This window comes from Agelaius phoeniceus, chromosome 2, assembly GCF_051311805.1.
Source record: "Agelaius phoeniceus isolate bAgePho1 chromosome 2, bAgePho1.hap1, whole genome shotgun sequence".
Taxonomy (NCBI): domain Eukaryota; kingdom Metazoa; phylum Chordata; class Aves; order Passeriformes; family Icteridae; genus Agelaius; species Agelaius phoeniceus.
Window position 1 is genome coordinate 19,366,488 of NC_135266.1, and position 19,349 is coordinate 19,385,836.

The 19,349-nt window shown below is 38.9% G+C and overlaps 1 protein-coding gene across 6 annotated transcripts in view; it reads right to left on the minus strand.

Annotated features, from left to right (window-relative positions):
* FRMPD4 (FERM and PDZ domain containing 4) overlaps positions 1-19,349 on the minus strand; it is a 403,725-nt gene that overhangs the window by 177,763 nt on the left and 206,613 nt on the right. The window contains exon 1 of one of the 6 annotated variants that reach the window (XM_077173145.1): positions 4,051-4,226. The exons of the other annotated variants lie outside the window; for them this stretch is intronic. The gene's annotated coding sequence lies outside the window, so the exon portion shown is untranslated. Of the gene's footprint in view, positions 1-4,050; positions 4,227-19,349 lie in introns of those variants that run through there. 6 annotated transcript variants of the gene reach the window in all.

Here is a 19,349-nt window from a genome sequence, read left to right on the forward strand (position 1 = left end):
CAGGGATAACCACACAGCTCCTTTGACATTTCTCTACCATCGACTGAAAAGCTGCACTCACTCACAGGTGTGATGTAGATTATAACACACCCAGAGAGATTCTTTATGTTCTCTGACAAATATGAATACAATAAATATTGATTGAGAACTGCCTGACAGCTCTCCTAGAAACAAATGTTTGAAACGTTTAGAAGTGAAAGGTGGACACACAGAGCTGCCAAATGACTGATTAGTTTTGTAGAACTAGAACCCTCTGAGCTTATCAGCAGAATCAACTATGCAATGATATTGAAAGCATCCTGTTTACACAGGAAAATGGGCTGTCATTGCCTTCATCTTTCTTATAGGTAGTCAGGAAAAAGGATTAATTCTAACTTACTTCCCAGAGCAGTTATGGACTCACCACTACGGGAGGTGTTCAAGGCAGGGCTGCATGGAGCTCTGAGTAACCTGCTCTAGGGGAAGTTTTCTCTGCCCATGGCAGGGGGGCTGAAAATAGATGATAGTTAATACCTCTTCCAACACAAACCATTATATGATCCTGTAAAACTTGATGTTAAGAAAGGTTAATTAAAATTTTAAATTCCATTCATTATTTGGATTCTGGACAAGAAGTTAAGGCATTTCTGCAAGAAAAAGAAAACATTTGCCCATGCAAAGCCAAGAACATCAATTTTAGAAAAGGAGCAGGGCTTCAGTGATGACATGACAACATATCACTTAGAAGTAAACAAAAGCATTAATCATCAGATTTCAGAAAAGCAAGAAACTATGTTCTGGTACTGAAAGTTAATTAACATTTAAGATAGCATTGGGATTTGACTCCCAGTTTTCAAAAAAAGAGTTCAAAATGAGTTGATTTAGAAATAAAATAATTTTTTAAAAATTCCAACACACAACTCCCGAACACTGATACAACAGCATAAAATTCAGTGCAATCAAAACCTGCCATGTGTATGGGATAGGAAGAAGCTGTTGTTATGGGTTGACCCTGGCTGAGTGCCAGACCCCCACCAAAGCTGCCCTATTGCTCCTCTCTGCAGCTGAACAGCAGAGAAAAAACATAACTTAGGGTTCATGGGTTGAGATAAGGACAGAGAGACATCACTCTCCAGATACCATCACAGGCAAAATGGACTCAAATTGGAAATAACTGCATTTCTACTAACAAAATCAGAGCAGGATAATGGAAAGTAAAATAAATCTTAAAAAAAAAATCTTTCCCCCACCCTTCCTTCATTCCCAGCTCTACCTTTGCCCCCCAAAGTGGCGCAGGGAGAAACAGAATGGGAGTTATGGAGTTATGGTCAGTTCATCACAAGTTCTTCCTGATGCTACTCAGGGAAAAGAAATCAGCGTGAGGTTCCTCCCACAGGAAACAGTTCTCCATGAACTGCTCCAACGTGGGTAACACTTCCATACTGTGCAGCCCTTCAAACACAGCCTGCTGCTCATGCAGTCCATGAGGCCCCGTGGACTCAAAAGTCCTGCAAGAAAACCTGCTGCAGTGTGGGCTCCTCTCTCCATGGGTCTCCTACAGGGTCCCTTCCAGGCATCCACCTGCTCCACTGTGGGTCTCCTCCACAGGCTGCAGGTGGATCTCTGCACCCCCATGGTCCTCCATGGGCTGCCAGGGCACAATTCCTTCACCATGGGCTGCAGGAGAATTTCAATTTTGGTGCCATGAGCAGCTCCTGCCCCTCCTTCACTGGCCATAATTGTTCCTCTCACATATTCTCACTCTGGCCACAATTGCATCCATACAATAACTTTTTTTCCCCCTTTTTAAATATGTTAACACAGAGGCATTACAATCATTCCTGACTGGCTCAGCCTTGGGGGACGTGTCTGTCTTGGAGCCACCAGGAATCAGCTCTGCCAGACACAGGGAAGCATCTGGCAGCTTCTCACAGAAGCCCCCCATGTCCCTGCTACCAAGACCTGGCCACCCAAACCACATACAGCTGTCCCACCCAGGAAGGATTAGTGTCTTTTAGGCTTTTAACCAGTATTGAAAGTGGTGCAAGTCTGAACATGCATCACTTTTTTTTCCCCTCTCTCAAACACTAGCACATGACAGAGCTGCCTGTCAGTTCACACTGTACCAAGCAATAAATACAGTCAAATCCAGAGCATCTGACAACCATGGGGGCAGCAAAGCAATGCCATGGACCACAATAATTCTCTAGGCTTCATGTCATGCCTTTTTCCATCATAGGCCCTTTCACTCAAAATTGATCGCACCCAGTGTTTCCAAAATTAGCTGCTGTAAAAGAGATGGTAGGGGTGAGTATTTAAAGAAATCCTTTGGAACTGAGTAAGCTATGTTCTGCTCACATAATACTTTCATTCAAACATAAAATCAAACCATGTCATCTATTAATAAATACATAGGAAACTCACAGGAATCATTTATCTAGCTCTGGAGCACACCTTACAGTCTTAGGATTCCAGAGTTGCTCTGATTTCAAGTGTCACTGCAGTAAATACACACACAGAGCCCAGTGCAAGATTGTTTGTCCTAGTACAAAAACAATAACAACAAAACCAAAACAAAAATTAAAACCAACCAACCAAACAAAAACCAACAACAACAAAACAAACAAATAAACCAAAACAAAAGAAAACCACATCTCAGTAATGAAATGCTTTAGAGGCTGCATAAGCTTATTGACCTTGCTTACTCCCAGTAATGACAGCAGGGCTGCCTGGTTTCTACCATTCACCTGAGACCACTAATGCAATCAAATTGTCCAAGGAAGCAGGTACAAAACATGTGACTGCTCACTGCTTCTCTACACTGAATATCCAAACAGAGCCAGCGAGCCCCAAGATGAGCTGCATGTGAGTTCGTGTTATTCCTCTAGGAACCTCCAATCCAGAGTGTCCATGGAAGAATGTCTAAGCAATCTGAAGGCAGTGCCACTAATACAAACACCATACCTGTCTGTTTTGCATAGACAATTCAATACCAGCTCTAGACATATATAGCATATATTTATATACATAAATGACATGCATACACACACATTTTTAAAACAAAACACTGCTATTTTGAGTATTTTCCTAGTGCAGCTCTCCTGAGGAAATATTGCTGACTACTTTCACTATGTAAGCAAGACCTCACAACCATGAACACATACTTTCATTGCAGCAGTTAATTTACAAAACTTTTTATCCAATCTCTTAGAAAGACAGGGGAAAAGTAGATAAATTAAATAATAAAAAATAACAAATCACCATAAAAGTCCTGGAAAGAGTGCCTTCAAAATAAAAAAAATTATAAACAGTGAGCATGTGCATGCAGAGGAAGAGAAGGAAATAACACCTCAAATGCATTTGTAACACAAGACTTCCCCTAATGTTTCAGACACCACTAAAGAAGAGCCCTGCTGAAACAGTGAATGAATTTATTTCTGACATTCAGCTACATAGAGGGGTGGTGCCTGTGTGCATGTGTCTATTGCAAGGTCGGAGAGTTAAACCAGTGTAAAATTAGAATAGCTCAAAAATTCCTTTGTTCTTCTAAATCTCTTCACTGTGAGTAAAATGCAAGATCAGATCTAGTGTCCATATACTGCCTTACCTTTTGTTTCTAAAAATTAACAAGTGATGCTTTTAAATATGCCTAAGGCACTGCAAGATGACCCTGTGCCTCACCCAAAAGAGTGGCTGTGACTCTCCCCCATGCAGCCCCTCAGTGCATTAAGGAGAAAATTAGCAAGTTCAGCAAGCTCTGTTATTTTTGAAACAGCAAACAAAAATAATAAAAACAAAGCATTCATATTGAAATCTAATTATTCTTAATAAATGTTCTGGTTTGTAAATGCTGGATCTAGGGGAAGCTCCTCATTTACTATAGCCCTAAGCAAAGTTAAAGCTGCAGTGCTGTGAGAAAGGAAATGATACCGAGAAGGCACATCCTACCTTCTTTTATCTTCCAGAAAAATACAATCTATCCACCTTCAGATATTAAAAACAACTTACTAAGTCACCTATGAAGATCTAAACTTCATTGTAAAAACTGCATTAGTTTAATAGAATTCTGACCTGTGCTATGCAGCCATCCGAAATCTTGCCAATGATCTTTTCAACACCACCTTCAATAAACACAGTCAGCAAATAAATATCCAATAAACAGCAGTTTAAACAGCAGTCAGGTTAACCTTTCCCCTGTCTTTAAAAAATGCCAGACTCTTCAGTGTTTGCTCAAGACTCTTCTTTTACCAACGTTCAATTTGAATGAGCCGGTGCAAACGCACTGTTCATCCCCTCATGAGAGGAGGATGCATTTATGTGAAACATGAGGAGAATGCCTAATGCTGAAACATTCTCTCTGCATCCTCAATGAGATTTTATTACAGGGCTCTCTTTCTTCTGCCCTGGCATGTGTCAGCGTGCCTGCAAGCATTCTACTTCTGTTATAGCCAGACACTATCTATGCACTTGTATTTATGTTTGGTATACACACACACACCCTCTATCACATGTGCTTTATGACCCCACTGGAGTTACTCCAAAAATTATCAAACCTATCCAAGTGATAATAGGAAGCAATGACATTAAAATATCTTCTGATAATAATTCATACAGCTAACTTTCTGGCTATTTAAACTCTTTTGGCTTCCAAAACACATTAAGGGCTTGAATTTTCAAATGTGCCTAAAGGTAAGTCTATTTCGTGAACTAGCTCTGTTGTCCTCAGAGAAAAACCTGGCAGTTCAATTAAAGTAAAAACAAGTTTTTAATTAAAAATGGTTATTTTTTCTGTTGTATCAGAGATCCATATGAAAAAATGTATAATGTCTCAACTTGTCAACAAAATGAGTTGAAATCTGTATTAAAAAAGAGCCAAAAAAACAAGGGAAAAAACCCAAACAAAACTACAAGACCATAACAAGCTTCCTAGACCCTGCAAGTCTTTAAAGAACTAGTGTAACTGCAATTTTTGGTTAAAGAAATAAGACTTATGAGAAGAATGGCTTTTACCAAGATCTGTGAATATCTTGGGCTGTGACAACTAGATTTAACCAGCTTTGATAAAAAATAGATGAGCCTGGCAAACATTCAGTTTTTTCTAGTCCTCCACCTACATCGTTCTACAGTTCCTGAGGATACATTATTTATATTTCAGGAGCATTCTCCACGAGGTAATCTCCTTCTACACCAGTAGGAAAGAAGTCTCTGTTGCAAAGATCATTCATTCCAAGACAGCAAGGAAGTAAAAAGTTATAATTTTAAAAATTCAGTTTCCTAATCATAATAAAAATGCATGTTACAAATAATGGGACAGAGAAGCTGCCATTCTAAGTGAAAATTTCTTTGAAATATGAAGTTCAACAAAAGTGCTATCTGTGGCAATATCTTTCACTATTGATTTGATAAAACAATAAAAGATCAATAAAATGAAGTCTTAAAAATATAACATCTTGATTGGTCCTGTATCTTCCTTGCTTTTCCCATTTCTTTGTTTTTCTTTATTCTTTTCTCTATATAGTTATTATGCACTCCTATTAGCACCATATTTCTCATTCAGTCACTATGCCCTTACTAAAATACTGTCTCTTTTATACCACTTTTGCTGCAGGATTGATCCCTGGAATTTTCTGGAGTGTCTGACTGTTTGGTTGGGGGTGGAGGAAAGGGGATTTACACCACATATCCCCACTCACTGCCCTGGACTGACCACTCCCATTGCTCAGCCCTGCAAAGAAGGGCAGAAGTTTCAGAAAGGTCTTGCACTGCTGGAAATTAGATTTTCTTAATAGCTGCAATACAACAGGGCATGTTGTGGTGAGTTATTACAAAAATCATTAGGGGCTTTATGGGCTCATATGCCCAACTGAGAGTACCCCCAGTGTGATAAAATTATTCTGTTTAAATTCTTTATGATCCCTAAAGTTTATCAAGCAAGACTGTTGGTAATTTCAAAAGAGTAGAAAGACACACAGCTCCAACCAAATTTGTTTTAGAAAACATTCAGCAGTGGAGTAAGATGATAAAAAGAAAATATTATGGAAAATTTGTGAGAGTCTTCCTATTCTATCTACTATTGTTAGAGCCATGCCATTATCTACTTATCCATTTAGTGGATAAAAGAAGATGACATCATGGAAAAAGAGCAATCTACCTTTTCTGGAGTAAAGACAAGGAACTTAATATCTTTCTGGTTAATGCTCAATGCAATGTGCAGAGGAAGAAAAAGACATGATAACTGCATTACAGAAAAATTAAAAATTTGAGAACATAATTTTGATAACTTAAGGTATGGCAAATTAATGCTCTCCAGAGAATTATATTAATTGTAAGTTACAGACAGAAATAGTACAATTCCAAGTAGAGAGACAGAGTAATAACCTATCAGCTATTCTTGCATGAACCAAGATTTAATTTTTCTACCTTCTGGCTTCATCCTGAGTTTTTAAGCAATACATGCTGATGTTGGCAAAGGCTGATATTAGGTTAATTAGTTATACCTAATATGCATAAGTGTTTGCTGAACCAGTCCAGCACTTTCACTGGCGTCTTTTTTCCTCCCCTGTATTACTGATTGCAGTTCCTGACCCACAGTGAAGAACTAAAATATTTCCCTTCTGTATAGGCAGAGTTGCTGATTCTGTGTGCACTGTACCTTCCTACTCAAGGAAATGCTCAGTTGGTGGGGAAACAGAGCATAGAAGGCAACCTAGGTAGCACAGAGATTCCAATTTTTGGTCATTCAACATTTAATCACTTATTAGTGATTTCCAGTATCAGCCAGTTCACTTTTTTTTCCTATTCAAAACAGAGTGCTACAAGGTAACAATTACCTCTTCAAGTATGGGGGAATTTGTAGGGGTTTGGTTATGGAGGTTGGGTGAAAGCTTAAGGCATCCATTTATCAAACATTCTGTCCCTCCAAATCAACAGGAGAAAGAAAACAAAATCAAACCAACCCACCTCCCAAAAAAAAAAAACAAACAACCCAAACCCCACCCACCAAAACAAAAAGCCTAAACACATTAAAAAAAAATAAAAGCAAGGGGAAAAAAACAACCAAAACAAACTTAGAGAATAAAAATATTCCCTTCTTTCCTCTCTGAAATAGAAGGCAGGCATACAGAAGAACTTACATTCCACCTGGTGGCAATTAGATATGCTGAAACCTACTGACTGCAATACAACTTAATTAACATTATAGACATAATGTGTAAGAGGGAAAAAATCTAAGAGCTGAAACAATGTCAGCTCCCTGGTAGTTCAATATTTGATTTGTTCATTTTTATTCTCAGCTAAGAATTGACCCTCTTTCTAGTATGTCCCTCACTGAATAATTCCAGGAGAAGTAATAGGTGTTTTGTATTCAGATCAAGACTTTTCTATTTTGCCTGCTGAGGAAACTCATCATTTCAACTGCTTTACCTTTAATCAAACCAACACAGATGTGCTGTGGGAGGCAATGTTCCCAGACAGGGAACTGGAAGCACCACCCAGTGCACAATCCAAGAGTTGTTCTCTTATGCCAAGTTTCATTTGCCCCATTTAAACCAACTGAGTTAAATCCTAAAGTCCTGTTTTTTTCAATTGGCTCTCAATTGTAAGTAAAACAGGGACTAAACCATATCAGGCTCTCAACCTCTGGCAGACCACTGTGCTGGTTCTTTGCAAAAGGCCCCACCATGTCCCAGTTTAATTTCAGGTCACCATGCACCAACAAGTAAATAACCTTTACATTCTTATTTGTACCACCCAGTTATTCCACCCAACACAGCAGTTTCTGCATATTTGTCTGCAGAAACTCAAACAATGATGCTGACTGCCAAGAGTCGCCATCCAGTTAACAAGAAAACAAACTCAAAGAATAAATGTACTGATGATTGATGAGAAACCTTGACAACATATATAGCTAGCAATGGAGTGGAGGAAAATTCAAACAATTTTCATGCTGCAGAGTAATACCCCAAAATATCAATTTTACACAGAGATTTGTAATTCAAAGATCACCAAATCACTGCTTAACTGAGTGAGTGCTCTGTCACATGTAAACAGTTCTTCAAAGAGGTGATCTTGGAAAACACTTTATACAAAGTATGAAGTAGCAGAGAAAACTAAACTCAGAACTTTGTTAATCTAAACTAATCTGGTTAATTCCAATACAGCCAATAGAAGTTCTCTATCTGGGGGTATGCAGCTTTTTAGCTCTGATTTAGGATGGGGTGATTGCTTGAAAACATGAAGAAGAGACTGGGTGACAGCACAAACCAATGTAAAATGAAAACTGGAAGGGGACATTTACAGTTCCATTTGTGAGTTTAAAGACTGGAAATTTAAAAAGCTTACTCTGTCACTAAAATATCACTGGATTTCAACAGGACCGAGACATCTTATTCTGAAACACCACAGATTTTAAGTTCCACACATATTTTCCTATCAATAAATAGAACTATTCAGAAAGTCACTCTACCACTGTCCATCTAATCAAATCACACAAGTCTTTGGAAGCATATTCCTTCCACAAGACATAATAACTCTATTACTTCACTTTACCCAAGGTAAGAGTCCAATAGAGATGAGAAGCTGGGTGTTAAGGAGTTATAAATCAAATGAAAAGCAAGAGAGATGACAGCCTTGTTTCCTATAGTCCTGATTCATAAAGCTGCCAGCAGTGGAGCTACAATAACTCACATACACCAGGATTTTCCACTTTGACATTGAGTATCCTGAAAATTGACTCATCTTCCTCTGGCCAGTTGTTGAGGGAGAGAGGGTTGTGTTCTGGGTGGATTTTCCTTTTTTTCTTTTTGGGGTTTTTTTTGTTTGTTTGGTTGGTTTGGTTTGATTTGGTTTTACTAAATTGCATACATGATTTACATAACAAAATGTAATAACCTTTTTGTATTTCTAACTCAATTTTTTCTGGTCTCACATCTCTTCAGGCAAAAAAAAGCCTAAAAATTTCAGATTTTGAAGTCTGAGAAAACAAAACAGCCAAAATTTCATAAGCAGAAGTTTTGGGGAAGTCTCACTTAGGAGGAGTGTTAAGGGTGTGAAGACACCGAAAGGGATTTACGCACAGATAATTTTAACATCCATCTAATGTTATAGGTTCACTACCACCCCAGATCACCAGCCTACCTGCACATTAGTAGTAAAGTAGAATTGGAAAGAGGATTTCCATCCTTAACTTGCCACACTACTGTCCCCTGTCTATCTTTGAAAAGGAAGGGCCAGTAAGACACAGCTGACCCTATGGCTTACATGAAGTATTCCAAGTAAATCCATCTGCCAATACACATCCTAGAAATCTAATCAGTAGTGAGGTTTGCATGTTTGCACAGCTGTTATACACAGGCACTCTTTTCACTGCTGTTTTATCCATATTTTTTAATAAAGTGTATGCCTGTTAAATTATTGCCTTCTTCCTCCTCTTTCAATCTGTTTCTCTGGTTTTCACTAATTTGCATAATTTCTCTTCACCTTTAATTTCCTTCGTTATTTAACAACTTTCTCCACCACTTTTCTCAACTTTCCAGCCTCTCCTTTTGCTACATGATTTCTTCTTTTCCACTTTACATTATGGTTTCCTTATATTTCACTCTTTGCCAACTTGACTTTTTTCTTGTTCCCTACTGTCTTTGTAGAATATCTCAATTTGAAAGGCACTCATGATGACTGAGTGCAATTCCCCTGTTCCTTGCAGAGCTACTCAATACTTTGGACAATGCTCTCAGGCACATGATGTGATTCTTGCAGTGTCCTGTGCAGGGCTAGGAGCTGGACTTGATGATCCTGATGGGTCCCTTCCAACTCAGCATATTCTGTGATTTTTTAATTCTAGGCTCACAGTGAATGTTCTGATCACAAAGACATTAATAGGTGGAACACAGTAGCATAAAATTTCTTCTTGTGGAAAATTAAATTTCCTCTTATTAAGGAAGAGCCTAAGGATTTGTACCGTGACTGCAACAGCACTGTGCACTATCTCAGTGCTGAACACACCAACTTCCTATTAGCAATCCTTCTTGCTATAATTGACATGCAAGTGTTTCCTCTTGCGAACCAACCCACTCCAGGCCCATCCCCAGCAGGGTTACAGTGCAGCAGCTCCCTAAGAGGAGGGCAGTAGATGGTTACTGTTCACTTTGAGGTACAGAAGGCTGGTCTCCATCACTTTTAGTAGGGTATTAATGATGTTATTCTTGGACCCAAAAATGTAGGACTGATGTGGCTTTTTTGAGAGCCCATTTCATTGATTAACTGTACTCACAGCTGTGAAGCTCTTTTCAATATTCAGTTTAATTATGTCTTTGCTGATGCCTAAAGACTATTACTTCTCCAAATGCTTATCATGGTCAGCCATCTAAATGTGTTTATTTTGCAGAACATGAATAAGTGATGCATCTAATCACAATGCGAGTGTTACGCGGCTTCCCAACATTTTTGTTGTCTGGCAGAATGAGCAAGCCCAGAATAGGCACTTGTCTGTTGGCTCTGCCACCCTGTTATAGAATTTCCATTCATTTAATAGCCCTGGGCTGGCAGCTAAAGCAATCATCAATGGTCAGAAAGCATCCATCGACCAAAGCCATAGTCCTTCATTCAAGCTTAGACAATTTAAAGTACACCCCAGCTCTCCTGCTAAAAAGATTTGGGGTTTAAAGATTAAGATTTGTAGAAAACTGAACATCTGAAAACTAAAATGAGAAGAAATGTAGACTCCTACGGTTGGCCTGTCATTAACAACAGGCCAATGAGAAAGGCATTGATGGCAGACCAGCACACAGGTACTTTCCACACAGCATGTAAAACCATCCCTGCTGCTAAGGAAAGAGTTTTGCCCTCATATTTGCAAGTGCCACAAGCAAGCATGAACTCCTTTTCTTTCCTGATGCCAAAACACTATTAATTTAAATTAGCAAAAATATCTTCAGAGAGGAAAAGAAGAGCTCTTTCTCAGATGGGGTATATTCTGAAATACTCCATGGCTCATACTAATCCAACAGTGGACAGCTAGGCTTGCTCCCTTCTAAGCACAAAACCTGGTGAAGTATTTCCCCAGTGCCTCCCTAGGAAGACAGCTTGCTCTCTGGAAGTTTGAGTTGAGAAAAGCTTCCTCCACTTAGGATGAAATCCCCCAATGGCCATCCTTTAATTTTCTACTTATCATTCAACAATCTAAGGAAAGTGTGTACATAGTCTCTGCAAGCGGCTGAAGGAAAATCAGCTTCTTTTCTTGCCTCCTGGTGAGTCACAGCACTGTTAGAGATGTAGAAAAAAAATATTTATTTTATTTAATCTGTATTTTCTCCACATTTTTCTCGAGGCTATGGATCCTTTGGAAGTCTCTGAGCAATATCAGTTCTCCTGCCCCAGCTGATACAGTACTGTACAGTAACATGGAATTTGCCTAGTCTTCCTTAAAATAGGTGATACTGCCAAGTCCCAGAAAATCAACAGCCTTTGGTACCTACAGTGAACTCAGGCAAAACAAAGTGGGAGCTCAAAGCACTACTGAAATGTGCGGACTGTGGGGGAAATATATCAAAAACTAGGGAACAGGAGACAAATACAAACATTTATGTTACTATGAAGGGCATGTAATTAAAAATGCAATTAAGCAGGAAGTCACTTAAGAAGAGAATAATTCAGAAGAACATATTTGAGTACAAAATGCAATTAATTCAGGCAGGAAATAAGAATTAAAAAGTAATTATTATGTTTTGCAAAGGCAGAATAACTGTGATTCAGTGTAACTGAATCACACTGTTCAGTACCTTGTGGGGTTTTTTTGGGTTTTTTTTTGCTTTGGTGGTTTTTTTTGGTTTTTTGGTTTTTTTTCTTTCTGTTGCTGTTTTTTATTTTAAAGTTTAACTAGTGGATCCACATACCCCCCCATCCCCACCATGCCCTCCCAGATCAATCAAAAATAGTAATTAAAGTTCCACTTCAGCATCCCAATATGCCTTAGGGTAACACCACACATAACGTCATGGAAATAGCAGGAAGAAAGCCAGCCATCAAATAATTGACTACTGCTCAAAGCACTTATGCTTAGGACCTGGGTCCTGGTTTCCTACAGGACAGAGACTTTCAGTAGCAGCCATTGTGCCATAAACATAATCACCCCAATTGATTTTAAAGATTGGTTAAAAGCTATTGCCTGTGACAGACCAGGTAAGGCAAACGATCTCTGTTCAGGGACTAAACAAACTGAATTTGCTCTTGAAATATTTTGACCTACATCCCACAAGTGCTCCCAGCAGAGCTCCAGCAATGAATACTGAAGCCCTATTTCTCCAGCCTCTACTCCAGACTGCACACCAGCTCCAGCACATGCCTCCCTCTTTTACACTCAGGCAGGGAAAAAGATCTCCCCAGCCCTCAGCAACAGCCCCCAAGGTGTCTGCTAAGAGGGCAAGAGAAAAAAGACACAACATCTTTTCCAAGAGAAGCACATTTGGTAGCCTTCAAGAAGCAGATGGGGTAGTAGTGAATAGTAGTGCTATTTTAAATAGCATGCAGATGTCAGAAGATGACAAAAAGAAAAATATGCTAAAAAAAAAAAAAAGCTTAAAATGTCAAGTGCCTTCATGCAAACCAGATTATACAGGGCATGGGGCAAATCAGCAGGAGCAGCACATGAGCCTAAAATGCAGCAGCAGCAACTGCTCAAGAAGAGGAGCAGCAGTGATGTTCACCAATTCCAGATATACCTCAGGATTACCCCTTCAGATCTCTGCAACACTTCCAGCCTAAGTCTCATCCCAACACAGTCCCACTTCCAAGGGGTGCAAACTGGGTTTCCATTTCACTGCAGTATAGTAAACCAGAACATGCCATACTTTTTGGTTTGGTTTAAATTGTATCAAAAGATACTAAACATGTAGACTATCTTCTAAAGAGAGCTGCTTCAGCACCAACATTTCAGTAAAAAAACAGCTGGACCTACAAGCACTTACAAATCTTGGAAATAATTTTATCACATGTTACTTTACACTAGATGCCCATAGTAAGCCAATTTTCTTCAAGTAATGTTTTTGGAGATAGTTCTCTCTTCTTCCAAAAGCCCTAATAATCTTTCAAAAGAGAATAATGACCTGGATCTGACCAGGTATAGTATAAAGTATTTCGGCAGTTCACCACATTTTTAATTCACTTTGATGTCTGAGCCACTGTGGATTCACTTTCATGATCATTTTCAGAATTAGGTTTACAGAGAACACACATGCTAACCTTTTGCAGAAACTGAATTTAAAAATTAATTAACAATATGCTTTCCCAACAAAACCTTTAATATAAAATAGTTCTCAGCTGAATCAGGGAAATTAACAGATAATGTACTTATCTTGTCCAAAATAGAGCAAAGGAGTTAGCATGCTGGGTAGCAGAGTTGAAGCAGTAAGGTCCAAAATTCAGAGTAATTATGAAGAACAGAACATTTGGAGATGGCTGGTGCTCAGTCAGTCACATTGTGAACAGAGAAAGACAAAATTCATTAAATAAATTATTCATTAGTATTTAACAACTTGGCACTGAATACAATATTTGTCTTTTGGCAAAAGAACAGTGCTATGAATCCATCCACTTGTAACTCACTGCTGAAAAAGTTAATGCCATTTATTGACAGGTTAATTTATAATATCACCTTAATTAAAATGAGATTATCTTATCACTTTCTGTCTGAAATGAAACTGCAGCTGATTGAGAACACTGTACCTACAGGCTAATGAATGATTTCAAGCAGTTCACTGTCCAATTAATATCAGCATCTGGTTTGGAGATTTTTTTTTCCCTGTCAAAGCATTAGCCCTATATTAATTACACTTTTACTTAGCAGTAACAGAAATTTTCAATCTTGATGTTATCGTTCAAACAAAAATACAGACAAACTTCATATTGCTAGTACAAAACAAGGTAAAAAACTTCTCCTAGCCTGATTTCAAGAGTTATCCCAACAGAATAATAACTGGAGAAATGGATGAGTCCCTTATGCCCAAAACACTGGAAGAGTGACCCATCTACTTCTACCTGATGCATCCTGTCTGGAGCTGGCTGCATGATGGACCAAACTTTGTTTGGGAAAAAAGGCGACTTCTTGGTGCCTTCTTCACGAAGGCAGCTTTTAATCTGATCTTTGCCTTGAGAAAAAGCCATTGAATAATTCACTGAATTTCAAGATTTGGTGCAGCTGGAGGATTTGGGACAGAGAGACTTGGGGTGTGTGGAGGCAGTATTTTTTTACACATTACAATCTCAGAACATGTAAGATGAATGGACCAACATTTACCTCCTGCCTGCTTATTAACACTGATTAGAGCAATCAAGCATGATTTCTGAAATAAGTTTTTTTTTTCCCAGAAAATGTTCATCACTAACTGTATCTAGCACTACAATACCATAACTATACAATTAATAATAATAAAAAAAATAAAAAGAGAGGAAGTATAAAGTCCAGACCTGGCTCGGTGGTTTAACACTGTGAACATGGGGCACTTAAGAATATCTTATCCACGTATTGTATGCAAGCTCTGTTATTCCTTGGGAAAGGGATAGTGCCATTTCTTTAAGGCATTCTTACAGTGACACCAGGCAAGAGATGGCAATTTGGTGTACCAAATGGTCACTTGAGAATGCAGCAAGTACTCATTTCTGAGAGAGATTGATTCAGTAGTTGGGTTAAGCTCTGTAGTTGCTAATATTTTGCTCACTGGTCCTGAGCTCAATATACTCTGAATAAATTAATAAAGAAACTAGGAAAACAAAAAAGAAAAAAAAAACAAAGAAAAAAGACAAAAAGACAAGTACTACCTTGGCTGCATAACTGTGATATTATCTGATATCTTTTCCCTTAATTCTGAGTGGCATTACCAGCAGCAATTTGAATCCAAATACCAGAAAGCTTCAAAATACCAGAAATGCTTCAATGACTTTACATATGCTCCTACCTAAAAATCCATAGGGAAAAAAAGCCAATAAAATCATACTTTTGCTTCTCATGAATGCTCAATTTTAATTAAATGTCATTACTCCAACTAGATCACACTTCATCTTTCTTTCAGAAGCCAAGCAGAAAATCTATGATTCTGCCTCCTTTTAAGAGAGTTTTAACCATGTTTCTAGGTTCTCATATACCTTTTACTTACAAGATTTCCTATGCTTCCCTATAAACTGAAGCAATTTTATCCCACCCATGTAGCAGCTCTATGCAACTGTTGCCAAGCCAATAAATTAACAAACTCTTGAGCTGATCATGCAAGGTAATTCTTTTTTGATTGCTTCTGGAATCAACAGACAGCAGTCCCCTCTCATACCTGAAGCTCAAACTCAGCTTTGATCCCTATTATTGCATCTACCAAAGAGTTTTGATACAAAGAAACATTATAAAAAGCTTTCTAACACTTGGGTCCCCAAAATGATCAAACTTTATTATTTTCCTCCACTGTAACGGGTCTGCACTGCAGATTTAAAGGTTCAGGATTCACATTTTGGCAACAGTGTACCTAGAAGAAACTCAGAGTTCCAAACCACTTTTCAGAAGGAAAAAAAATAAGAAAGGGTGGGTTGTTTTTCAAGTTAGTGTTTCAAGAGTAAATCCAATTCTCTGTCAAAAAGGACCTTTAAGATCCATGGGTAAAAGCCAGACTCTATGCATCATGAGCAGATGCATTCAACCTTCTGCTTCTCCTAACCCCAAAGGAGCTCCCAGTCCAACATACTTTCACTGTCTCACACCTCTCTCTTCCTGCCATAATCATCTCCCTCTGCCCCATGGGCCAAATTTGGGTGCTCTTTCCCAAGTTGTGCAGGTTCTTTTCTTTCCCACCCACTTCTGTTTCCAATACCCTTCTCTCCTGCACTCCTGTTTGTACATTTTCCAGCAAAAGCATGAATTAACTGAAAAAAAAATAAATGCAATGTAACATTTGTCTCATTCTACTGTAACTAAAGAAAGGAAATCTTTACTGCAGGCATATGAGCTAATGTCCTAATAGGGACAGCTGCAAACACTGAATGTTGTCAGAAAGCTGGTGATTGCCAAAATAAAATATCAGCATAAACCAACTGCTATGCCAGCTATTCCTAGCCTTGAATATGTACCTCCTTTCCTAGAGATGGAGATCACTTTTCCAATACCATAACGTGCATTGGATAAATTAGGCAGCTGCCTGAAGGCCGCTAGAAATGCTCAGTCTTGAGACAGCAATGAAAATGATCACATATCTTGAATTATTTATTAAAGCTGTAATAAAAATATTTTGGAAAGTAATGGCCATGCTTGATTAACTAGTAATGACTACACAAAACTAGAGTTGCCTGAGATAAATCTCACTTAATTTAAAATAAAGCAGTTTGAAAAAGTGGAAAGTGGAAATAAATGACATGAACTCAATGGAGTTACTCTGATATGTCTTGGAGAGCAAATCCCTCTGGGTTACTCATATTCCAGATCCTGAGATAAGGTTTTCAGTTGAACTCACAACATGGCTCCTCCCTTGGTTTGTCAGAAGACCTGCACTAAAATTGACCATGGAACACAAAGTATTAAAATGTTTTTTCTGTTTAGAATTACCATCTCCTGTTCTTCTTACTTACAAAGAGAGGAAGGGTATCCTTTATAAAGGTTTCCTAGGACAAACAATTAATTTCATACTATTTTTGCCTTCAAAAGGTAATGGCTTTTCTGGCTATTTTCTTCTTTGAAAGCTCCATTTTACAATTTCAATCATGTACATCACTAAGATTCACCAACAGCAATTCTAAAAAATGTCATTATCATGATAATTAGCATACTGGCATTCTGTCCCTTGAAAAGACTGACTAAAAACACCTAACTTTTTTTTTTCCCCAGCAAAGAAGACTCTTGATGCAACAGCTAAGTCTTTTTTTCCAGAAAAAAACTTTCAGAATTCTGGGGTTTTGGTTCCTGTCGTGTTTTTTGGTTTGGTTTGGGTTTGGTTTTTTTAAAATAGCAGAGGTATTAAGGTTTTAAGCTTGGCTGCTCATAGTCTGGTCTTTGCTGTGAGCAAGCCAGCATCCAAACATCATCTGTCAGGCAGTTTCACCATCCACATCATCAAAAGGCAGGGAGGGAAGCACCCCTGACAGTATCTCAGGCTGGACAGCCAAATACAGAAACTCAGATAGGAAGAGAAGGGTAAAAAGAGACTAAGTAAGGCCTGCCTGTCATCTAACAGTGAATCAGTGAATTGCTTAGGTTTTCCAGTGTGTTCTGAGATTTTCCATTGCTGCACCCTGTGAATCCAGCACAAGCATGCCTGCCAGCAGGAGATGATGACCTGAATGAGAGCTCCCATTCCTCCCTCGCTGTTGTCCTGCCCCAGCACAGCGCCCTCGTGGTGGTCACACACTCCCAGCTGCCTGGGCACAGTCAGCCCCAGCTGCAGGAAGGCTTTTTCTCCTATTCCCTGCCTCTCTAAAATCCCAGTTGCCTTGCTTCCACTCCACCATTACTTGCCAGCTGCTGCCTCTGTGTATTGCCTTCCCTCAAAGTTCACATTGGTTATTGTGGGAGATTGACAGGTGTGTCTTGTAAAAATACAGAGATTTGCCAATGAAATTAGCAAGAACCATGATCTGGGCCGCTTGCTCATCTTGCACCTGGGCTTGAGCTGGGCTTAACAGCTGAATGAGGTCTGGGGGGGACTGAAAGCCTCATAGCCTGATGTTACCTCAGTGAAGCACAGGAGAGCACCCAAATCTCTGTGCCAGCCATTACCCTCCCTCTCCCTCCTCCTTTCATAACAAACATTGTAATAAATCTGGTCCTTCAAAGAGATTAACAGTGTGAGTAAAATTCTGGCAGATGTCAGAGGAACTTCCCTGCCACTTTCCCAGCTGGGAGGAGGATACTGAGCTGTTATGGTTCTATGCTGTCTTTGTTTCAACCATTAGCTACAAAACTCAGTTTGACTGAAGGGAACAAAAAACTCGTTATTCGTCATTTAATTTATATATTAAAAAGAACACATCAACCAATATGAAAATGAGAAAACATCTCCTCCCCACCATCTCTGATGGCAGCAACAGATAAGCAATTATTCTTGACTACAGTCACACTTCCATTTTTCTAAAAAAATAAAAAATTGATACTTGAAATCCTCCATTGTGGAGGATCGCAATACAAACAAACTTCACAGAAAATGTTCACTTGACAGGCTCGCTCCTTGCTCTGCCCTCCAAAGCAGGGACACCTCTTGGGTAAGATTTGTACCTCTAACCACATCAAAGCACACACAAGGACACTTGCACAGAGCACTACACGCTCATATTTTCAGGTTGAGTGAATTTATCACCAGCAATCTAACAATAATCTATCACCTGTTGCTTCAAGAAACTGCACTTTGTGAATCTGTGATGGTGAAAGTTCTGATTCAATGTAACCAGACTTACAGTGTTGAATTGGTTATAAATCAGAAATTAGGCCAGCTGCACCCCGTCCTTCTGATGTCTGAGGACAAGTTGGAACACAAGGGGGGTTATTTTCTGCAAAATTTCATACTCTTATCACAACAGTTATATAAGGTGCAAGTTATACCTTACATAAGGTGAAAATATGCTGCTTATTTTGACAGTTCAAGAACAAATAAACAAAAAGCCCCGGCAACCAAAAAAACCACCACACACCCCCTCAAAAAAAGGAACAGCAAAAACAAAAGTGCATATATCAATGGAGAGAAACCAGGAATCATGTTTCACAGACAGCAGAAGATGGGAATCCTATTTTAAACAAGAACTCAGGAGCCAGAAGTAACTCACATTAAACATGAGAATTGAAAACAAAACCCATTAGGAGCAATCCAGCCTTCACTGAAACATATACACATCATCATTACCAATAATAATTTGGCTCTTCATGTGTAATCACTGCATGCTAGCCTCACTTTATATTCATAAGGGTCATTAACGTCAAGAGGAATTGTGCACATGGGCACCATGTTGCCCCCATGGTGCTCCTCAGTCTGCATCTGCTGTGCAGAGAAAACCACCTCTGCTGGCCACTTCCCTCTCATCCAACTCAGGAATGGAAATGGAAACAAGGAAAATGTATTGCTTTTTTTTTTTTTTTTTAATACTCCAATAATTTTGTACTATTAAGAGCACCAGAAAGCTAAGTTGTAACAACCATCTGTTCACATAATGCTGAATTCAAAACAGCACATATTGGAGGCACTGCAAGGACAGAATCCATCACAATCCCTGCTTCAGATTCTGATGATTGATTTTAGAGGTTATCATCATCTAAAAACGGCCACAAAGATTAAGGATTCAGAAAATAAATTTTAAAAAAACCACAACCTGCTCCCCCCCCCAAAAAAAAAAAAAAAACAACACCACACACAAAAAAGCCC